The sequence below is a fragment of the Crassostrea angulata genome, chromosome 2, assembly GCF_025612915.1.
Source record: "Crassostrea angulata isolate pt1a10 chromosome 2, ASM2561291v2, whole genome shotgun sequence".
Lineage (NCBI taxonomy): Eukaryota > Metazoa > Mollusca > Bivalvia > Ostreida > Ostreidae > Magallana > Magallana angulata.
In genome coordinates, this window is record NC_069112.1 from 44,949,584 (window position 1) to 44,975,365 (window position 25,782).

General features: G+C 31.5%; 2 pseudogenes; both read left to right on the forward strand.

Moving 5' to 3' along the window:
* The first annotated feature begins 9,499 nt into the window (after nt 1-9,499).
* On the forward strand, nt 9,500-12,723 carry LOC128171309 (uncharacterized; annotated as a pseudogene).
* Nucleotides 12,724-20,802: 8,079 nt separating this feature from the next.
* LOC128171306 (uncharacterized) lies at nt 20,803-25,231 on the forward strand (annotated as a pseudogene).
* Nucleotides 25,232-25,782: the final 551 nt, after the last annotated feature.

Here is a 25,782-nt window from a genome sequence, read left to right on the forward strand (position 1 = left end):
TTCACTTATGCTGCATTTTCGTTAAGCAATCAATCAGCGTCTGCACACAGTTAAGCATGGTGTTTAAATATGACGTCTAAAACTCTAATATTGAAACATTAATTGTTTTCATTAATTGTTGCCTTACATTTATGATAAGTTGATAATCTTGAATAACGTTATTGTACATGTAATTACAAGTAGTTGGTTTTTTTTTCAATTAAATTTTAAAAAAAGATAATGTGCCACTGTGTTATTTAGTTTTATTATTTCTAGCAAACACAATATTAAATATGTGTCGAAATTGAATAAATAAAAGTGAAATATTTCCATAGACGTATTTACTCTTAAATTTAAGTTAAATTGCAGGTAAATTCCATTACCTGAATCCCCGCATTTACGTTTGAATTACCTGTATGTATCGCCGATGCAGAAAGTCATTGTTTGGACACCATCGTTAAAAACAGGCATAATAAATACTAAATTATCTTCGTTCTTTAAAAAGCTTCCGATAAATTGTTTTGATTTCTCAAAGTTGACAATCATTTTTTTCCCATAAACTTGTTTCTGTTGATTTTCATTTACACGTTTTTATGATGGCAGCGAGCTTTGCTGATGAATTACATTATCCAAGCTAGCAGCAATATTCCTTATATGCTGGATAAAGTCTCTAAAACTGTGAGCAATATCAACGTGCATGGACATTTTATAATCAAAAACCTATTTTAAAATGAATTAGTTTTAATCGTATGTACATTTTCTAACTTTTGTTAGAATCCAACGTTCGATGAGCAATCCAATGATGTGTTCGCCATCACTATGATGTCATGCGACTGTATTATGTTAAAATATGTTGATTTTGTAAACGTCTTATTGAACGCAAGATAATATATGGTAATAAGTTACATACTTCTTTTCTCATGCAAACAGCTTATAAATAACTCAACATACCGCATAAGAAGATGATTATCTAACATTTTGACATTCTTAATCTGCATCTAATCCAGTTTCACTTTCTCTGCTCTTTTGAATTTGTAGCAAGAATTCTAACGATGAATAACGATAGCCGGGTAAGTCATCAGAGTAGTCATCGGTGTCAAGAGTTGTTCTCCCATTCCAGGTTTATATATATATATATATATATATATATATATATATATATATATATATATATATATATATATATATATATATATATATATATATATATATATATATATATATATATATATATATTTACTTTAAACTTAACTTCTATACCTGTGCTGCTAAGTGTTATGCATATTATGCATAAAAACGTCAACGTTTCTTAATAGATGCTGATTAATCGTACCGGTTTTTATTTGAATCTTAATTTACCAGAGATAATAAATTCAATAAAAATATATAATACGAAATTACCTATCTCTGCGTATATTTCAACGTCAACATTAAGCTGTAGCCACTGGAAATGATGTAGAAGTAATAGTTACATCCAACTTAGTAAGAATTAAGCGATTGTGTCTATATGTACAGGTAATTATCGTTATTGAAATGGGTGGGGGATTGAAACAAAACTTCTATACATCGGGGTTAAAGGTTATCCGAAGTGGCTTTCATTTTTTTTTATTATTCCATGAAGCTCTTATATGTTTTAGTACTAGTATCCATGGAAGGGAATTACGGCCAAAAGTCCATACATCTTGTTTTTATTCTTCTTATGCTTATTTTATTATTCAGTGCATTTATACTTTATTGTTTTCATATTCATGCTGATCCAATTTCAGTTTGATTTTCTTTTATTTTTTATGGTTTGCCTAATTCTATTTTGCAATATTCTCTTCTTATTTGTTTAAATTCTTACTTCTATCTCTGTCACAAACGTGAATTCAAACACGAAAACCAAATAGCACTTTCAATAAAGACGATTATAATTTATATGAATTTAATGCTGCATTATTACGCCAGGCGGCAGTGTGTCCGCTACATTTGTTGACCCCTATAAGGCTAGATTTTAAAAAAATGCGTATGTTTCCCACCAGGTCATTTTGCTCAAATATTTATTTGTTCAGATCAATATTTGTTTTTTAGAAAGGGGATTGGAGGGGAGAGATGCATGTACTATGAGATAATTTATAATTTTGTTTGCCGGGGAGTGAAGGGGTTAGAGGCCTTTTTCAGTAAGTTTACTGTCTGAATTAAAATAAGTTTGAATTTTTAAGGGTGCTGGGGTGCCTGGATCCCCCAAACTTCAAAGTTCGCGCATTAGTTAAATATGTCATGAGATGCAGTATTCTTACAGTTCTCATGTTTAAAACCCGTATCATAATTATCATCATGGCAAGCTTAATATGGAAGTCGGTCAATTCTTCATTCAATCAAGACCAGCCCATTGGTAGACATGAATGAGGTTCATGTCTGTACGTTGATACGAACACTTTCAAAAATAAACAGGGACATTCAGTTACGTGTACATGATTGATAAATGAGCAAACCTACTATCAGCTTATTCGTGGGTCATACATACATGTATACTTTCCATCAATTCGAAAATGTATGTGATAAAGAAACAAACAGAATTTATGCTGTGTATTTTGGAAGAAAAATCATATTTTATTTAGAATTTAATATATGAATATAAAAGTCAGTGATAATTTAGATTTTATTATTTAACCTAGTACAGTGCTGCTATCGTGAAAGTTGACAAAACTATCCTATCCTATCCTATATCCTGTATCCTGCATCCTATCCTGCAAATAAGATCTATCCTATCCTATCCTATCCCATTCTTTCAAAATATAGGAATGCAAATTAAATGAAACGAAATTTAAAGGTAAAATGATTTTATTAATCAATGTAGTACTCAAAATGAATAATTAAATCTTAAAACCGAATATTCATCGAGCGGGATAACTTATTTACCTGTGCTACGGTAAAATTAAATCGTACGCGGGATGGGCACAATAACGTAAACAAACGGGTAAGCGATTAGATTTTTGATTTGATTATATTTATGCATAAAAAACAGATAAATAACTTCGATGCACTTATTGAGGAACTGTTTAGTCACATATTTTTATCAAATTATATTCTCATCACATATAACTGAGCGTAATTCTCATTATTCGAGCGATTCGTTCGGCGATAAATGTAAACACGATCTGAAAATAAATAATTCCTTTAGGAAGTTTATATCGTTTATAGTTAAACCACCCGGAGTTATTTTTAAAGTATAAATTCTTAAGCATTTATAGCTAGCTAACATTTATTAATTCGATATGTTCAAGTTAATATCGGACAGAAATATGCGTCCCTGTTATTGGGCATCGAAGAAATTATATTAAACGTGAATCAATGCCTGATTCTTGTATACATGTTTATCTTTTATAATGCCCAATTAGTCGTTTATAAATTCAAGCTTATATTAATTTGCTGACTTTAAATGAAATAAATACAGAAATCTATTTCTGACGTTGTCAAATGTTGCAACGAATTCTCGCAGTAACTCCGTACTTGCGTACGAATTGACAAAGATGTAGCACCGACATTTTAGCGCGCATTAATGTTATGCACCGCGTTCTTGATATAATAATTATTCTTAAATGGTTTAACTTGTTAAACGTAGTAAATTGACGTTGAAAATACATGGTTTAGCCAATTTTCGTTTCGCAAAATAACTCTGAAATTTATACTCGAATCTGATTGGCTACAGGATGCAGGATAGGATAGGATAAGATAGGATAGAACTTAACTTTTATATTTCTATCATGTATCGTGCATCCTGCATCCTATCCTATCCTATCCTTGTCAACTTTCAGGATAGCAGCACTGTATAATTCCGCCGTTTTGGGCCAACTCAAAAGGTTATAGAATCGCGTGCACCATTTGTTTTAATTTTTATGTTTACAACTTTTAAAAAGGGATATTGTAAAACCTGCAAGGTATGCTTATCGCAATTTTATGCGGGTATTAACTCCTTGCGTTCAACCAGGAATATATTATTGTATCCTAATGGGAGTCAGATAGTGATCCATGAACGTGATGATTTTAACTAACTGAACGTAAAAAAAATGTTGACATATCGATAAAATGGAGTAAAAGTTTTATATGTTGTGACCAGTTTTGGTTGTTTGATTTTTCCCACATGTCCCACATGTAAAGTCCCACATGGAAATTAATTTGACATGTCTGTCATCACTCATAGAAACAAAATGATTCCACAATCGTAACATGTTAGGTTGATGGCGATATAATGAAGGAAACCAGCTACTATCTCCTTTAATAGCTAAAATCGGAGTAAACCGGTGCACCCCCAGAGAGTATCGCAGCGCCCGTAGCTGTACGGATTCGATTTTTTTTGTGCCCCCACACTTCACTACCGAAGTCAAGAATTGTCACAACTCCGCTTTAAACATCTTTTCGTATTTGTAAAGTCCTATCGATTTGTTTGAATGCATTTTCGAAATAAGGCTTCCTAATGCAAATTCGCCGGGTTTAGCGATATTTTCTATAGTATTTTTAAATGTAGCAAATTCATCGAATAGAACAGCAAGATATTTATAGGATGATATTAAGTCAAGACATTCCCGTAAGATAGTCAGTAGCCGACATTTCCTACACCAGTTAGAAACCACCTCGAGCATTGCATCCATGTCACCCTCGTTTTCTGCAATAAGTTGTCGAAAAACCAAAAGATTTTAAAAATCGGTTAAAAAATGAAAAAAAAGTTACAGCGAAAGGGCTGTTTTCAGCGTTGACCCCACTAGATCCCTTATCTTTTAGAATTTTAATCCCAAAACCTTTACCGGTCTGCGTATTAGGTTCCTTATTATAAATATAAAACATTAAAATAGTTACTTAACAACTGTTTGAGAAAACGTGCCACGTTTGAATTCAGTTTAACATTAGAACTCCTATAGACGATTTTTTAAATCAATTTATAAAAACCGGAAGTTCTCAAATCTTTGAATAAAACTTAAAATTTATGATAATAATGACCTGTTTAACATTTCCCATGCCTCATTTTAAAAATTTGGTTGTTATTTCAATTTTTACTTTTTAATACCCATTGAAGTTGTCGCTTACGATTTTGTATATCATAGAACAAAGGATCTTATTCTAACATTTCTTAGTTTTTGATAAAAAACAAAAACAAAAAAACATACAACAATCCTTTTCATATTTTGTATTTTGCGTGTGTAAACCGGAAATACATACACTGGAAGTCCAAAAAGGGACATACGGGAGAAATAAACAATTGCTAGAAGAATTAAACATTAATTTTCTATTTTTGTCTTCCAATTTTCAAAAATGCCGACGACACTTTGTCGAGAAAATAATTAAAAAACCAGAACAAAAACAATAAGTTGTATTGACCGAAAGTCGAAAAGCCCTAATTATCTAGCATTACAATACACATCGCATTTTTTAAATAATTTGTGAAGCAACTGCCAGTTAACAATTGCTGTTACTTTGAACCTTATGAATTCTTAACGATGAAAGGCATTACTTATCACATTATTTAACGACTGCCGATTGGATAGAGAAAAGTGGACTATATCTTATGGATCATTTATTTTCCGCATTTCAATAGCCTTTGAGGTTTTCTAAACAATGAATACAAACAACTCTTTCAACTAAATGTTTAACTTGGTAAGATCTGGAAAAAAATGACTGAATGACATTATTGCTGAAGCCCTATCCTGTGTTATTGAAAAGTCTGCGTTTTATTTAAAAGTCTATGTCACCTAGGTAAATCTATTGATTGCAAATATTATAGACCAATCAGAATCAATTAGTCAGAGTCATTATCTAAAAATGCTATACGTGTGTCAGTTTTCTGACTTTAAAGTATTACGTAAAGTGCACTTGATGTATATTTAGAGAGTGGTCAACATTGATAACGCCGACAGAAAGGAAGTGAAATAATGATACAAATTATTTACGAGCAAGTGCTTATGAATAGAGAAGTAACTTATCCATAATGTACATAGTGTCCAAGCCTTGAAGGCAGATACTTCAAAAGCATTTGAGAGACGAAATGATTGAATAAAAATATCCGAAATACGTATTCTTTTAATTTTAATTATACAATGAAACTTTATTATTTGAAGTGTGAATTTCGCTACTTGTAGGCAAACCTCTGTAGCCTTTTTTTATTGATAGATATAGTGTTTAGAAATAAAATATTATTTTCGTTGATTAACGTTTACGTTTTGTTCATTATTAACCCAAAACCTCATTAATTGTTGATAACAATACTCTTGTTGTCATTAGCATACAGAGTATACCATATAGGAATCTAGAAATCTTTTTTTTTTTTAGGGGAGGGATGGATGATCTATAACTATGGTGATCCGAACTATAATTTGTGTTGCCGGAAGTTGAGAGAGAGTGCTGGACAGTGTTTAGTTTGAATTTTTCAGAGGGCGTGGGGGTTGTCCCCAAACTTTCTTTTTAGTTAAAACAGTGTATATTATTAAAGGCATTGTTTCAAAGAAACTGTATAAAACTTTCAATATCATTTTTGTGTGTGTGATCAAAGTGTTCTAAAACAGTTTTTTTGTCGTCTTATTGGAAACATAAATCTGTGAACTTCATTTATTTGACAAACAAAACTTGATATTTATGTCACAATTTCGTCTGTCAGTCATTATTAAAGTGCTAATAACTATCCTGTACATTTCTTCTTTATACCATTTTTACATAATTGAATTGGGCTTAGTATTACTTGGGTGTAAGTTTTAGATTTCTAGAATTCACAAATTACCGAATTCAAATAAAGTGCATATTAAAGTTATAGTCTTACTGTCGCCGAATATAAAAAAAATAAAATTAATTTAAAACCATACTACAGGTTACCTTTAGTAATATTTGTATCCTTATTTGCTCATTTTCTTATGTTAGATGCATGGAGTTCGGCAGTATTCAGGTGACAGATGGTTTACATCAACTTTACAAATTTTCAAATATGACAGACTGGGCTGTCTTTCGTTTTAACCTTCTACCCCTTTTAATGAGCTCGTCCACTATCAGAATTGACAAGAGTGTTGTGCTTACAGTTAGGTAACTTATTCACACTATTGCTGAAACTATTAAACCTGAGCTAGAATATTTTGATCGATTTTTCTTGTAGAGAATATGGTTATAAATAGAGGACATAGAGATATTAAACGTGTGGTTTTCCGGGCGTGGGGGGGGGGGGGTGTTTGTGTGAAAAAAGAAATATTTACTGAAATGCATGAAAACCTTTTGCACTCTATTCTAAAACGTAGACTTATTTCATGTGTTCTACAAGCGGCTTCTGGTTTGAGAATTCGACTGAAAATAAACCTATAGAGGGTCACGTTGCCTAGTCGAAAAAGGGAGAGATAATAAAAATCAATAGAAATAGGTTATCAGTATAAAGCACTTTTTTCTTGTAGATCCGATGTTTCTCTACTCTTATATATTTTTATGATTGTTAAGGTAGAGACGTTTTAGATGATATTAAAAAATTGATTTTTTAAAAAAAAATAAAGCTTGATGGCTTTTAATGATTTGTTTATTCAAAACCTATCAACAAACACCTTTTTTTTTCTTTTTTGTTTTATAAAATAGTTGAAGTGCAATGTAAAACTTTTCTAGACGTTGCATACAAAATGGTTTTGAATTGAGATGGTTTTGGAATCGAAGAGGAATATCGATTTTGGAACGTGTACGTTTTTTGGAAGTTAAAAAGATTTTTCACGTATCTTCTTTCCGATATAATATTTGATATTAATAAATCAAAATATACGCCTTTCATTTATGCAGTGACTTTTGAAAATGAAAAGAGATTAATAATAAGCTGTGTACTTTCTGGTATAAGAAAAGAAAATAATTGGACACTAAAAACCCAGGCCGTTTCATACATACATGCACAAGCAAGATAAACACTGCTTGAAGGGGGGTTTAAACGAAACTAAAAGAAACAATTGTCCTTCCAGCTCCGGAAGTTTAAACTCAACATATCAAGCAAAGTTTTGTTTAATTATACTGGCTGATAAAAATGTATTGCTTTGTACATGAAAAGTTAAACACTCTTCCTGATATGTTAATTATAAAAAATAAGAATAACGTCATTTAATGATTGGTTTTTCTAAACTTATCTACAAATATGCGATGATTGAAGATATATCTAAAACTGTTTAATCTTACCTGTATGGTGATCATAATGGTTAAATTGATATAGGATATCGATTTTGGATCTCGTAAATTTTTGGGAAGTCAAAACCATGAAAGATATTCCTCGTTTCCAGATTTACAAACGTTTGTTTATTATCTTGACATCGTATTTGTTTGCTTCTAAATCAGTCACTATATAAGTCACTCCGTTATACATTGGCGTTTGAAAGGGTATTTACATTATTAACTTAGAGATGTACTTCCTGGTACAAAGTGATGAGATAATGCTTCATTAATTTATTCAATCTGCAAGAACAATTTGCTCTATTTGAAACCTATGCCTTTGGGTTCAACACATTACCTCCGGACAGTATCAACAAATGTTGAAATATATTTGATCGCTGGAGAAATAATTCAAAAACAACAAGTACGATAATATACAGATACTAAAAGAAGATTTACTGTGAACTCATTTTTTTTTTTCGTAAGGGTTAATGTTAGTAGGTAGCCAGAACTGTTCTGGTTTTTTGAGGACCTAGCTCCGTTAGTAGTGTAATCAGGATGATTTTAATGAAAATTAAAATGTTTGTATATAGGTTCGTGGGGGTGTAGACTCGTGGGCAAGTGTTACCCAAGAAAGCTATGGATATTGGTTCCCAAGAAACAATGATGATATGCTAAATCCTACGTCAGGATTTTTTTTATCATTGGATATTTGTGGTTTAGAATACTTTTTAATTGAGATTTGTTTTTGTTGTTGTAATTTTTTTTTGTGTGTGTGTGGGGGGGGGGGGGGGTGTTAATTATTTTTATTTAATTCAGCCTTTGCATAAAATTTCTAGTAATTCCACATTTTTTTTGTCTTAAAAGTACTTTAACAACATCGCATTTTGATTAGAATTCCACAAAACGTTGAATTACGAACAGGAATCATAGTAAATCACAGTTTACTTTTACGTGTTTTTGTGTGATGTACTTTTAAGCTGATGATAACATTATAGCACAATACAAATTTGTTACACGTTCTTAAAAATTTGAAATTAAACCGTCATCTGAAAATACAAATGTTATTATTTAAAAAAAAAACATTAAAAATATTTAACAGATAAAATTAGAAGCATTTCTAATGAGGGGAGTCTTAAAACTCAGGAAGAAAAAAAAACTCAATATATCAGGGAATTGATATATCAGGCAAAGTCTGGTTCAATTTAATTGGCTGCTAAAAATATATTACCTGGCACATGACATGTAAGGCATGCTTCCTGATATGTCAAGTATATAAAGAAATTGTGTTATTTTTTCATTGCATACATCGGAAATTATTTCGCTTTTTGGCTGAAGGCTGTGGTATTATAACAAGGTTGCAATTTTGCCTTTACTTTTAAACACGACAAGAATGGGACTCGGGTCATTTTTCACGAGTAGAGCTGAAAGTTGTTAGTTTATATTCCTTTATTACCTTTGTAATCATCTTTTATGATATTTATGCTCTGAAAAACCTTTTAAAAATGAAAAAAAGTTTACATATATTCTGTTTATGTTTTTGTTTTAGCACAACAAGTTCCTGTATGAACTACCATTAAAAAAGTCTTCGACTCCAAAGAACTTTAAGGTGTTATACAATGATCGTAAATAAGTAGTTGGGTTTTCAGATGCATACATGTATAACGCAAGTTAACTCTTAGAAAATGTTTGAGTTCGTTGTTTTCGAAATATTTTCCAATCAATGCGATCAGTCTTTTATGATGCAACCGAAAGAAACTTGAAAACTGCTCTTCCAATTTTCATGAAATTTTCAGATTTGATAGATAATTTCGTCAACCATATTGCAATATTGTCAGTGATTAAGTCACTTCCATGTTTCAGATAATGACATTTGCAGAGGGGTATTTTGTCGTCAATACTCGTCTTAAAATATTGTGGATACATGAATAACACTTAACTTTTCGGGGATGTTGACCAAAGACTAAAATTGTGAATGACGATCTAAAAAATAATCGGAAAGCACAGAACTACATGTATGCCTATAGCCAGAAACTGAGATTTACGAAGTGTTGATTTTTCATGCCTTTTTTTATTTATCTATTTGTATTAAATATTTTGTTAAAACGTAATACAAAAAAATATTTGACAAGAGCTGTAATTTAAAATCAAGAAACAAATGCTGGCTTTTCAAATTTTGGGTATAAATTATTTTTATAGCTCTTTGCTGAATAATATTCTCTAATATATCAAAGAGGCAAAAGTGTTCATCATAAAATAATTTAACCAAGCAATGTAAAGCTTGGCGATTTGTATTGTAATCATTTTATGACATTTTTTTTTATCAAAAAATTTAATTGTATGATTGAATACTTGCCATTGCTAAATGTCCGTCAGACTGTATTTGCTTACATTAATGACGGTCTGCCTGTTTTGATTTCAGTATATAATTAAAACTGACATTGTCATTATCCCAGAAGTTGAAGACTCTAACAGGAGAATATGGCCAATTGGTCTAGTAATTGGTCTCTTGCTCGTTTCTGCAGCTGCCCTTGCTACGGTATTCCTTTCTTCAAACAAAAGGCAATGGTTTGTATACCAATGATACGAGTTAAACTAGTGTTACACGTATCAGTATATCCAAAAAGATACTGATTGTATTAAACAAGGCAACTTATATTTGTGATGCCCATTTTTTTTACTTCCAAGTCTCTGTAAATGCATCATTGTTTTAAAAAATTGAATAGCAATCCTTAAATCTAATTTATTGTTGAATGATCTTCAAAGTGATTGACAAATGTATGACAAACGGGAAAAATGCAAGGCTTTGTTGACGGTTTTTACAGCTTGCTGAATTGTAACGATTTGATTTTAAAGGACCAGATCCAACGGTTATCTCACCGATAGAATCAACCCCGTATCCTATATCTAGTCAAAATATGACCATTGGTAAATATACATTACTAAACACTTTTTTATGAGGTAACGTTATGTCTTTCTGTTAATAAAACAAATTTTAAATGATCAGCACATAGCTTATTTTAGTATACTGGTTTTTTTGGAAACGGATTTGGAATTTAGCAAAAAAAGAAACCCTTCAAACATCTATAAATTAAAGATTGGTTGTTATAATCAACTGTAACTCCAAATGATAACAAATTCTTTTTTGTTTGGTTGTATAACATTTTCTTAGAAATACAACTGAATCATGAAACAAAAGATGTTATTCTAATAAGATTAATACGCCTCCAAAAAAAACAAAGTCCTAAAATACGCTAATTATATGTAATATAAAATATAAATATTCTAAATTCTATGTGCTTAGAGAAATGATAACTTAGTGTTTGGCGCGATATATATTTTTTTTAATAAAATATAATATGTATGCTTAATTTTTGCAGGAAGCAGAGGAAAGGGTTTTATAGTTTTATTTACCAAAAATATCCAATTGACGACAAAATATATATATGTAACTTCCGAAAACGGAGTTGACATGAACATAACAACATCTCCACATTTAGACGCGTCAAAAAAGAGCCAAATTGATAGAAATGTCAATATACCATCAAGTCAGCATATAATACTTCCATCTGAGTTTGAACTTCAGAGCTTTCGGAAGGAAGTAAAGTCAGTCTTGATTGAAACTTCCAGTGAAGTTTTTGTTATTAGTCACGATGATGCATATGGCACTGTCGGAAGTACAACCCATACACCATTGCATAAACTGTCGACCAGATATGTTGTGATATCGGCTAAACCAGAAGCGACTCGGACCAGTCAGGTTGCAGTGTCAGCAATTGAAGATAACTCCACGATATCAATAACCTTTAAGATGAAAGGAAATGTGCCTCTCATAATTGACGGAAAAACATTTCACAGCGGCGACATGTTCAATCTCTCGCTTAATCGCTTTGAAACGTTTATTGAATCGTCGGTCCCAATAGCAGCATTTTCTGGCAATGACTGTGTTTACCTTGGGGGTTCAGGCGCATGTGATCATCTTATTGAACAACTACCACCGATTGCAAGTGTTGACAAAACATACTTAGTACCCCCAAATTCAGATGAACGAGACACTATCATTCGCATAACAGCGATAGAAAACTCGAACATGACATATAAAATCGGCAGTGTTAGTCAGACATTAACCTTGATGAAATTTATTTTTTTCAACACCAGAATTTCAAGCAGCCAGACCTGTATAGAATCGGATGTACCCTTGTTAGTAACAACATTTGGATTAAAATCAAGAAGTTCAACGTTGGGCGATCCCTCTATGACAATCATCCCTGGATTGAACCAGTATCTCGATTATTATAAGATTGTCGTGCCTTCTGGATACGATCATAATTATGTATCTATTATGATGAAGCATTTTTCAAAAGACTCGCTACGTATAAATAGCACAGTTATAAACGCAGGCGATGTAGTTTTTGAAGAAAATGTCTCGTATGGTAACGTTACGTACACCGTCCGATCAATACGTGTTGTGGAGGGAGAACTCACGGCCTCTACGGTGAACGGAGAATGCCTCGGTTTGGTGTTTGCTGGAGTTGCTTATTACGAGGCATACGGATTTTCTTGCAACTCTATGCTTCTTTATTAAACGTGTCGTGTATAGTATCTCAATTCACAAAAAGTAATTTATCATGTGCAGTAAGGCTTTTTTAATTTTTTTGTTTAAACATTTTTTTTAGAATTTATGATAGACTATAGAAACAAAAATGTACATGATTACCATTTAAATCGTATATTACAATATTACAGTTTTCAAGGGACTAAAACATTTAATATTCGATCGTTTCTTTCTGTAAATGGAGATAACTTTGATAAGTAATTTAGAAGAAAAGATTTCTAGTATAATATTTTTATTGTTTTTTATCTGTGCTACAATTATAACTTAGTTTAAGGAGATCAATGGTCTGTCCCTAAAATGTTTTTTTCCAGAAACTTTAAAGCTGTTAAGAATTCATAAACGCTTCCTGAACGAAATATGTTTAATAGAGCTTTATTTGATTTTAAGAAATATGGTTTGGTCTTACATTATTGATCCAGTTTGATCTAATGTCTATTTTTCATAGCTTTTTACTGATGACTATTTGGTTACATAAACAAAAGACAAATGTTCATTTAAACAGATGTTTTGCCTTAATGTATATTTTTTTCATACGTTGAGTTTGTATATTCGTTTTAAGTATCGCGCACGCTTTGTCAAACAAACAAAAAACCCCACAATCACACGCGTCCATATCATTTGCGCTATGTTTCTCGTGGTACATAGAAGTTGGCCATACATATGTACTTTCTGCTACATGCATGCGTAAGAAGTACACGATATTTTAGTTTAAACTGCGAGATTTCTCCGCTAGTTTGTTTTTCCTATTTTTTTTAATAGCTTAGATAAGGGAATGGTAGTTTCATACTGTCAAATCGATTCAATCGTGAAAAGGAATGACGGATTTCTTTTACAGCTACGATATTTTGTAAATAAGAAATACATATGAGAGCAAATAAACAGTTAAAAATTCTTTGTATAAAGCATGTGGTCAAACATATCAATGGGGATGGGTAATTACATGTACACACCTTATAAGAGGGAGGGGCACCTATGCATAAAACGTACATTCAGCCTACAGAAAAAAATATCTAAAAATTAAAATTTATAAAAAAAGAAAAAAAGAAAAGTAAATACATCAAAAAACTACAAGGAACAAAAGAGAAACAACACAAATAAGCAATATTTTTTTTTTTAATTTTTTTTTTACAAATTTTACAATAAAGCATTGTTTTAGAATTGAGCAAATCTTTGTTACATACATATTACATGTTTTTTTTTTTTAATATCTATCGTTTTTAAGGGAAAGGGGGGGGGGGGGCGCAAATCGTTTATGTGATGTTGATGTCCCACCAGTTCTAAAGCTATTTATCTTTTCAAAAGACTCCCGTTATGTTTGATATTAAGTACTTTAAATGACCTGTTATTTTATCCTGTAATGCATAGCTTTACCTTATCACATAAGCAACATGGGTTCTAAATCGTTTTGAATTGCTATTCAAATTTAAAATGACTGAAGCAATTTCTGAATTGCCCTATTGTTGAATTGCTATTTCTGCATTTCATTTATAAGGTTTTGTCGTCAAGGAAAATCTAGTTGTGGAGAAATTCTTATTCACAGACCAATCATAATCAATTAATGAGAGTAATCAATAAATATCTCAAGCCGTGTGCCGATCCTATGACTTGAAAAGTGCACTTGATATATTTTGAGAGAGGTCAAAATTGATAACAGAGATAGCTAGGAAGTAAATAAAAATGACAACATTATTCGGTTAAAAAATCACGTATGAGTAAGCGTTAATGATCGGAGCAGTTTAATTTTCCGTAGTGTTCAATCCCTTTAGGTGTATGCTTAAAAAATCACGAAAAAATGGACTACGAAAAAAATGAAAAATATATGGAATAAAGATGATTTGTTTTTAACCGATAATGATTTTTTTTATTTTTATTAGAAAAAATATCGTTTTTATTTACATAACTAAGTAAGAACATAACCCACTGTTTTTCATTGGCTGACTACAATTGTGTGCCAATCATAAATTCGCATTTGTTTACGGTTCCTTAAGCCGTCAGTTAACAATTCATGTTACTCTGAACTTTATGAATTCTTACCGATTAAAGACATTACTTATCACAGTATTTAACGACTACTGATTGGATAAAAAAAATGGACTATATTTTATGGAACATTAATTTTCCGCATTTCAGCAGCCTTTGAGTTATTTTTAAAGAATGAATACAAACCACTCTTTCAACTGAATGTTTACCTTGGCAAGATCTGGAAAAAAATGACTGAATGACTTTATTGCTAAAGTCCTATCATATTGTATTGAAAAGTCTGCGTTTTATTTAAAAGGTAATGTCACCTACGTAAATCAATTGATTGCAAATATGACAGACCAATCAGAATCATTTAGTCTAAGTCATTAATTAAAATGTTAGCTGTGTGAATTTCGTCTGTCAGTCATCATTAAAGTGCTAATGACTATTCTGTACAATTCTTCTTTATACCATTTGTACATAATTGGATTAGGTTTTGGATAACTCGGGTGTAGGTGTCGGATTTTCAGAATTCACAAATTACCAAATTCAAATAAAGTGCATAATAAAGTATCACGTGTGAAGTTCAAGTCTTACTTTCGCCGAATATAAAAAAAAATAAAATTAATTTAAAACCATATTACGGGCTCCAGGGCCATAAAATTTAGACGAGCTCACTTTTGATCTCAGTCTCACTTTTCCATATATATTCCTTTTGTAAAAGAGAGATAATCTCAGTTTTATGGCCCTGGGGCCGGGTAACCTTAGTTATATTTGTATCCTTTTTCCCCATTTATGTAATATACGTATGTTGTCTTATGTACTTAACAACTGATATTTAGCCTGTTTTATCCGTCACTTTAAGGGCCTTATAATCGGAGAACCACGTAAGGTTGGTTCAAATATCAAAGAACTGAGAGTAGTGAAAGATGGGTTCTTGAAAGTTTGAATTTGTAATTATCAACGTTTTATTCTAATGTGCTTTAAAAATATGAATTTGAAATGGGACTTTCAATCTATGTTAAGATGCGATTTTTTGTCTGATATTTTGTTTATTTTTCTTTATTAAATTCCGGCCTTTATCAATCTAGAAAATTGACATAACAGCATTTAATTTCAAGAACAACATTTAAAAAAAATAAAAACTTAAACAAAATAAATAAATAAATCAAACAATAAAATAAACGACCTCCGAACTATATCGGAACTCATCAGTCTAATTGTTGGAGTGAGATATTCAGCAATTTGAGGAAGATCAGGTGCGTTTCTGTTGATATCCATAAAGATATTGATGGAGAACTTATTTTATTCATGGATGAGACCGGTTTTATAGGTTATAAAGTACGGCAGTAAAGTATAAGGTTATGTCTTATAACAAGTAAAACTAAATATGTAAAAATTCCAAACTGGATGAATAACATGAACAAAAACATCTAACTTTGTTTTTAGTCTAAAAGATTGTATATTGTTTGATGTATCGATCACTCAAAACATATTGTATATATTGATTCTTAAAATGCATTGTTCAAAATTTGAACTCAGTTAAATTTAAGATTCAATGAACTGGAAGGTAAATTTAAACTTATTTTTATTTTTTATGTCTAAATCTTTGAGAGATGAACAGCCGCCACACTACAAGTAGACTGGAAGTTTTTGAAAGAGAAAGAATGAACACACTTTTTAATATAATAGACAGCTGTGTATACCCCGTTCAGATTTTAAGCCCGTGCATGAAGTTCGGTAGATGGTTTACAAAAATTTTACAAATTTACAAATATGACAGACTGCGCTGTGAACTTGACTTTTGTTTGAACTTTCAACCCTTTTTAATGAACTCGTCCACTTACTGAATTGACAAGCACATTGTGCATTCAGTTACGTAACTTATCCAACAAATCGCCAAAACTATTAAACCTGAGCAAAAATAATTTGATCGGTATTCTTTTTTTTTCAAGAAGCCTGAAGGTGGATAATATAAAGAGGACAAAGAAAATTAAATGTGTGTATGTGTTTTTTTAGGGGGTGGGGGAGTGGGTTAAAAAAAAATATTGAAATGCGTGAAAGCTTCTTGCACTGTTGTCTAAATCGTAGACTCATTTCATGTGTTCTGCAAGCGGCTTCTTGTTTGAGACTTCGACTGAAATAAATTAGTATAGGGTCACGTTACCCCATCTTAAAAGGGAGAGAGATATGAAAATCAATACAAGAAGGTTATCAATATAAAGCAACTTTTTCTTTCTGATCCAATGTTTCTCTAGTTTTTTATATTTTTAGAATTATTAAGGTAGAAACATTCGAAAACGATATTTGAAAGGGAAAAAAAGCTTGATGGCTTTTTATGATTTGTTTTTTTAAAACCTATCACCAAACACCTTTTCATTTTTTTTTTAACAAAATAGTTGAAGTGCAATGTAAAACTTTTCTAGACATTGCATACAAATGGAAATTGAGATAGCTGGGAAATGAAAAAAAAAAAAAATAACGATTTTGGAACTCGTACGTTTTTTTGAAAGTTAAAACCATGAAATATTTTTCACTTATCTTGTTCATTATTCATATTTGATCTTTGATTGTTCATATTAATCAATCAAACTACATGTATACGCCTTTTATTTAACCCTTGAAATTGAAAAGAGATAAATAATTAGTTGTACTTCCTGGTATAAGAAAAGAAAATAATTGGACACTTAAAGCCCAGGCCGCCCCTACACATAAAGCATGCACTAATAAGATAAACTCTGTTTGGTGTGGTTTTTAAACGAAACTAAAAGAACCAATTGTCCTTCAAGCCTCAGAAGTTTAAAGTCAATATATCAAGCAGAGTTTTGTGTTATTATACTGGCTGATAAAGATATATTGCTTGGTATACTTGGTAGTTAAACAATCTTCCTGATATGTCAAGTATACAAAGAATTAGCGTTATCTTTTCATTGCATACACATGTATATTGATTTTTGGGGGGACTGAAAGTTGGGATAATTCACAAAATTATATTTTAAATTTGTATTTTTTGAATTTATATATGTAGTAACATTAAAAACAGCCAAAAAAATGAGAATTAGATTCGGTTTTCAAAAACAGCTGAACGTGTTTTTTTTTAATATATACCGTTATCATGGTTGCCATTATCTTTATTACCATTATTGTTTGAAAGACCAGTGTTCAAAGTGAAATAATGTTTACGTAGATTATTATAAAAACTGTTTATCAATTATATCTGCATAGTATATAAGAACTTCCATTAAATATGTCATAATATCCAAAGAATATCAATGTTTATAATTATAACTATGATTTATAAATACGTTTTCATGTTTTCAGATGAATTACGTAAGTTAACTTATTTTCGATAAAGTAAATATCTCAGTTATCTGTTTCATGAGACACTCTCAGTTCAATGTGAGGTTTGAATTTATCATTGTTGCACATCATATACTACTAAAATTAAATGATTATCACTTTAGCAATCCTAACTACATCAAAGACTTTAAAAGAATGCATCCTGAATGTGGCCATAATGATGAAATATTTTTCAAAAGATTCATTCTGAAAAATAGCACAACAATAAATATGGACAATGTTGTCTTTGAAGAAAGTGTATCAACTGATGCATGTAACGTAACATAAAACGCTAGATCGTGTTGTTACAGAAGATGAACAACTGATGGCATCAACTGTATCAAGAGAACGTTTCGCTTTGATGTCTGCCGTTTAAAAATTGACGAGGCGTATTGATTGTTTAAAAAAACTTGATATTCTTAAAACGATAAATTTTGTTGTGCATAATTTATTGCGCATGAATTAGTAAAGTGTATTCATGGGAAATTGAACGTCGCAGATTTCCAATGCAGACATAAGGGGAAATATACACTGATTGTAAACATTATATATAGATTGTGTTGATACTATGATATAAAACGAACTGAATCAATTTTGAATTACAATCATGAGCTTTGTGCATTGCTACGTCTGTCTTTTATTTAAAAGGTAATGTCATAAAGGAAAATAATATATATTGCAAAAATGATCAAAAGAGACCAACCAGATTATTTTTAGAATAGTAAAAAAAAATTAAATCCCCAGCCTTTGGTCAGCTTTTTGACTTTTAAGTTCAACGTAAAGTGCAATCATTATATTTTCAGTACCGTCATCATTTATTAAATGAAGTTAAAATAAAAATAAAAAAGGAACCATATTACAAACAAGTTAACCCTAAGGTAGCAAAGGACAATTTAGGATAAAGTACCCGTAAATATATTTGTTAAACTGAGAGTAGCTGTACTTGAAGGGTTATAAGTGTTGCTAAAATTCATGAAATGATTTTAATGATGATCATCAGTTAAAGTGACATTTCTTGTTGAAATCTGTATGCAATATGTAGGCCCCTAATGTTAAGTACATATGAATCAGAAGCAATATTGCGAAACTTGCGGCATGACTATTGTGTTGACTTTACACGGTAAAATTGTGAGGTATAGGGGTTAAAATAACGCGAAAGTAGGTGGATATGACATATTAAACTATGAAATGTTAAGGAATGTCAACCCTCAAAGCTAAAAAATCATAAAATATGGGCGACAATGAAAGAGCCAAAAGAAGTAACTGTTTTGACAAGTAATTTTCATCAAAATTTGGTGAGTATAAGGAGTAATTTTAATGTATTTGTGCTAAATGGGAAATGAGGAAATTCTAATATACAAATGATTGTTTGATCAAGAGAAATTCTTTTAAAGTATACAAAATTTGATGTGTAAGGGTTGCTTGTAGTTGCATACAGAGTACCATTCCCAGATTCAGAAATCGTTTGCGGAGTAAGGGGATGTCCGACAGACAGGATGATTTTGAAAGCTTTACTATTTGAAATTGGAATTTTACGAAGAAGGTAAATGTGAATTGATCGAAGACTTTTTTGGGGGTTTTCAAAAGTAAATGAACACATCTGAAGTGAAATTGTAGTGACGATTATACATTTTGATGAAATCATATTGCCAAAAAAGCTTAATAGCTTTAAAATATTTGTTTATCCTTAACTTATCTATAAGCGCCTCTTTTTCTCTCTTTAAATGCGATGACTGAAGAGATTTTTAAAACTCTTATAAACATTGCATTTTAAATGGTTATACGGATTAACTGAAAGGGGATATCGATTTTGGAACTCGTATATTTTTAGGGAGGACAAAACCATGAAAGATATATCAAGTTTAGAGATTCAAGCGTTTTTAAAGTATTACGTTAGTATTTGTTTTGCTGTAAATCAATCAAGCTATACGTATCTTCTAAATGCAGTAGGATTATCAAAGGTATTTACATAATAATGTATCTTCTGGTACAAAGTAATGATATAATGTTTTATTATCTGATAGAACCTTCTAATTTCATCAGTTATGTTGGGGTTTGCAGCTAGTGTTATTTTTTTATTCATGGATTTTATTTCGTTTTTGCAATGTTTGTCTTTACTTATGTTTGTCTTTTAAATTCATGTTTTCGTATTTGTTTAGTTTTTTGTTTTTGTGTTGTTTGTTTGCTTTGTTTCCCTTTTTTTTCTTTTCTTTTTTTTTTGAGGGGGGGGGGGGGGGGGCAAATAACTACACAAAAAGCATTCATTGCATATTTTTTTCAGATTATAATACAGCATATTTTTTTAACATGCTATTTTTATCATTTATTTACTGTAATATATAAACTGGATTATTTTTGTAGATAACATTTTAAATGTACTTGTATGTAGTTTAGTTTAAAATATATAATTTTAAAGCTGCTGCTAAGGAAAAATAATTACAAAGGTTTTTGGATCAAGCAATTCTTATGTAACAAAGTAAACTTTGCATAAATCGCCTCATTAAAAGAAACTAATAGAAACAATTGTATTTAAAGGAGTAACATCAAAGCCAGTAGTTAAAATCAATATATCATTCAAATGTTGGTTCAACTTAACTGGCTGCTAAAAATAATTGACCAATTAGGAATGCTTCCTGATATGTCAAGTATAAAAAAGACGCTGCGTTATCTTTCCCTTACATATATCGAACTATAGTTCATATTTTGGGCTCTGATATTTGACAGGGTTGTATTTTTGCCTTGTTTTTACAAATACGTACAGTGTATATTGAAAACAAAGAATGGGACTCGGGTCAATTTTCAAAAATAGAGCTGTAAGTGTGTGTGTTTTATTTATCATGAACATTAAACCTAAATATTATTTTATCACTTTTGCCATTATCAATAATAAGATTGTTGTTATAAAGACAATGAATAAAGCGAAAAACCGTTTACACGGATTATTAAAAAAAATGTATTATCAATTATTTCTAGAACAGTGAATTTCTGTATGAATTGCCAGTAAAGAAGTCATCAACTCCAAAGAACTTTAAGGTATATAAGTATAACTATAATATATATGTTCCGTAAATAAGTTGTTTTCAGATAATTGTATTACGAACGTTAAACCAAAGCATATATTTGAGTTTGTTTTTTCAACAAACACTTTCAATTTAATGTTACGTTTAGATTTGATACCACCGTATCAGGTATATCATATTTTTTTTTTATTTTAAGATCATCACCCAAACAATTGTATAATGCAGGGACCAAATCAATGATCGTTTATTTGTTTTTTTTCTCCAAAATTCTTTGTCGATAAGGCTTTGCTCACTGTTGAAAGGAATTGTGCTTGTTGAATTTAAACAATATGCAATACGCATTAAGTATATCATATGTATCTTTTTGTATTTTATTTTATGCTGTATGTTTTATATCCAACCCAAAATATCAATTTTAAAAGGTCATATTAAACAGGTAAATATCAGTCCTTAAATTGAATTGGAAGTTACAAATCACGTAAGGCGAAATATATTGTAAAATTCTTGAAACGATAAACAATTATTTTATCAATAAATGTGACTTTATGAACTGTGTTTATACAATACATTAGTACTGAATTACAACTAACCATATCGCATTTAAAGTAAACAACTTATGTTATATGTAGCAGTTACATGTTAAAATTTTCATAAGTAAAGTTAAAATGTCGTTGCTTTTTGTTGCACGCCAATTGATAACATTTTGATACAGAACTGACCGTAAAATGACTGCGCATAAAACGTGTATATTACTTTAGTAAAATACAGTCAATAATGTTCACTGCTGTGAGAACCAACACGTCTTAAAATTTAAAACACATTCGAACATGAATTATAATATTCTGATAAATTATTCATTCCATCTTATCATAAATCGTGCTTGCCGCCAGACCAGTTTTAATTCATTACATATAGAATGCTTACAGCAACAATGTAAACATGATATTCTGTTTTGGTTTCAGTATATCATTAAATCAGACATTGTCATCATCCCAGAGGTCGAAAACTCAAAGCGGAGAAGATGGCCGGTTGCTCTGATGCTTGGTCTTTTGCTCGTTTCTGCAGTTGCCCTTGCTGCGGCATTCCTTCTTAAAACGAACGAAACAGGTATGTACAACATGAAAGACCCTGCTGAACAATATGAAAGCCAGTTAGATGAACTGTTCTAATTGTTAAGCCATTTTTTTTTGTACAGCGCCAGATCCAACTGTTGACTTGCAGATACCTACAACACCTAATCCAATATCTGGACAAAATATTACCATTGGTAAAAACTCAATGCTATACACTTTTTTTCTAAATAATGCTCATTTATTGTTACTTATAGAATAACAATTTGTTGATAACTACTTAATCAATGTTAGACTAACTTTTTTTTTCTTTAAAATATAATGTAAAAACATTTGTGTAGCCCTTGATGAATGTTTTATCAGTTTAACAACCCTAAGCAGTTATATTAATGTATCATTAAGGATTAAAAATTTCGTTATTGGTTTTATTTCTTAACATTTTCTCAAAAATCATATTGATGGTTCTGCATCTGTCGGGAGCACTACGCATATACCACTGCATAAATTATCGACCAAGTATATCGTTACATCATCAGAACCAGTCAGTTCTACGTACAGTCAGCTTGCATTGTCTGCAATTGAGGATAACACGACTATTTCAGTTACTTTCAAGATGAAACACAATTTGCCTTTGAACATTGGAGGCAGCACATTTTACAACGGTGACATGTTTAACTTTACGCTCGAACGCTTTGAAACGTATCAGATTGAACACAGTACGGATTTAACAGGAACAATCATTGAATCATCTGTTCCTATCGCAGCATTTTCAGGTAATGACTGCAACCAGCTTGAAGGTATCGGTGCTTGTGATCATCTGATTGAACAGTTACCGCCAACTGACAGTGTTGACGATACATATATCGTACCTCCGAATATGAATGACAGGGACACACTTATACGTATTACAGCAATAGAAAACGCAAACATTACCTACATGATCGGTAGAGTTACTCGAACATTGTCTTTATACAAATCTGATTCTTTTGACACTAAAATATCTAGCAGTCAGACATGTTTTATCAATTCAGAGACACCTGTTTTGGTTACAGCGTTTGGTTTACAATCAACAAGTTCCACCTTAGGTGACCCATCAATGACAATCGTTCCAGGACTGAACCAATACCTTGATTACTATAAAATAGTCGTACCTGCTGGATATGACCATAACTATGTGTCTATAATGATTGAGAGTTCCGAAAAAGAATCCTTACGCATCAACGGCGCGCTTATAAACACTGGCGATATAGTTTTTGAAGAAGATGTATCCGCTGGTAACGATACCTACAACGTTAGATCAATACGTGTTCCGGAAGGTGAGCTTACGGCATCCACGGTGAACGGACAACGTTTCGGTCTGATGTTTGCCGGAATAACAGACTACGAAGCTTACGGATTTTCGGGCAACTCGATGCTTCTTTGAAAGTTTTTGTCATATTATTCATTAATCCATTTTATACATAATATATAAACTCAGATCTAGAATTGATAGTTTTTTAAATTTTCTTTTCGAATGTGTTGGAAAAAGAACAATAATGGTCTTTCTTTCTGTACAGTTAGCCACTTTTGTTAGATCTAAATGACAGTAGGTATTATTTATGATTTTTTCACGACATAACGTAATAATCACTGCAATAGCGGTATACCAAAATCATTGAAGTATTTGATAAAGAAAAAAACACACTTTTTGTTAGTTCATTACAAATGAAATCAACGCTGTCATTTAAAGTTGTCGATTGATGATACTGTTTGATAAACTGCTTTTATTCAAACACTCGATACAATTACAACATTTTTGCCATTAAATATCACATGTTTATCATGGAATGATGAAATCATCCGTTTTACACCTTTATACACCTTTAAAGGTATTGTTCAGTCAAGAAAAAAAAACTTAACTATCTCTGATCCTCAGCAATGCTCAGTAATTCTGAATTATCCGAATATTTATTATTCCTAACCTAAATATGCCTTTTATTTAGCCATAGTGTTAATATTACACACAACTACTCAATTTCGGAGTTACACACAAATAATAAATTTCGGAGTTTTTCATTCTTTTCAAAACAATATGTATCGGGATCGGTATACGGGACATATTAAAGACCCGAAATACTAAAGACCTGAATGACATGAAATTTTATATAAATAAAATTTTATGTTCCATAAAATGTTTTATATACAAACTTTCTTCGCTAATTAGCTATTTAATTTTTCAAATCTTCCGATTTCTGGGTATTGTTTGTATTATCTTCAAGTTCATTTTGATCGGGATCGAACTCTCGAAATCTAAAACCTTTGCCGCTTTAATTAATTTTTTTCAATACGAGGTGCAAAATTAACGCATGCAGTGAAATAAGAAAATAAGTCTACTGATATCTTCAATTAACATGGCAGGGGTGGATCCCGAATCAACAAAAACACACGTCTGTCTCCTCGGACACTCATACATCAGAAGGCTGGCAGAATTTATGACCGTTAACCCGAATTTGCAAAACCTAAATCTAAACGATGACCGGTATAATATCTCGGTTTGTGCCAAATGAGGTTTACGAACATACGACCTGCATCGAATGATAAGGGACGTTACAGAGACTCCTCATATGTTTTTTATACAAATAGGTGGCAATGACATTGGTTTTATACCAAATAAGCAAATTGTAACCAACATTGTTTCCTTCGCCGAGTACCTGATATACGGCCTCGGGACAAGAGTGGTGATCATCGGTCAGCTTCTGCGAAGGGATCCTTCCGCGAATCCCCCGGGATACAACGAGAGTGTGACGGAAGTTAATGATCTCCTAACACAAAAAACACAGACATTGAGCAACATCTTCTACTGGAGACACAGGGGATTTTGGTTAGATATGTCCCACTTAGGCAGAGATGGCGTGCACCTCGCCAACCCTCTGCTGAGAAGCCTGAAGCCCGGGGATCCCCCCTCGCCAATGAAAAAATATTGGAGAAGCATAAGGAATGCGGTTATTGTGCATTCTCCTAGATAAGTATTATTGTATCAATATTAGATGCCAACTGGGTTAGTTTATTTCAAATTATTAAGTATGGAAATGCATTTATAATGGCCCATTGACAATTAGTGTATAACTATGGCACATTAAGTCATGCCATGTATGTTATTTACATGGGTCAATCAAGTCATCTTGTCTGAGCATCATTAATTTTACATGTTGCACAGTGTGAGGCAAGACTCCTTAGAACATGTCGGGAAGTCTGTTTATTTATTTAAAATAGTTGCCTATAGAATGTTGATGATCTTGCATCTGTGCTTGATCTTGAATTATGATCATATTTTGTGCGGCAGCCAGTTTATTTATTTAAACTTCTTGAGTCCTTGTCTCTGTGCTGGGAGTCGGGAAGTCTGTTTATTTGTTTAATATGGTTGCCTGAAGAATTTTATGATCTTGCATATGTGCTTGATCTGGAATTATGATCTTACCTTGTATGGCAACAGGTTTATACATAAATTAGCCTTCCGGGTTGTTTTGGGGAGTCAGGAAGTATGACAAATATAATTATTGAGCCAATATTGCCTGCCATGTCTTTCTTGTATGACTTATAATTTTCGTGTTAAATATTACTGACAATGGCTGGTTAAAAATTGGCAGATTAATTATGAGATATAGAGTTGGGCTTCTTGCACCTTGCACTC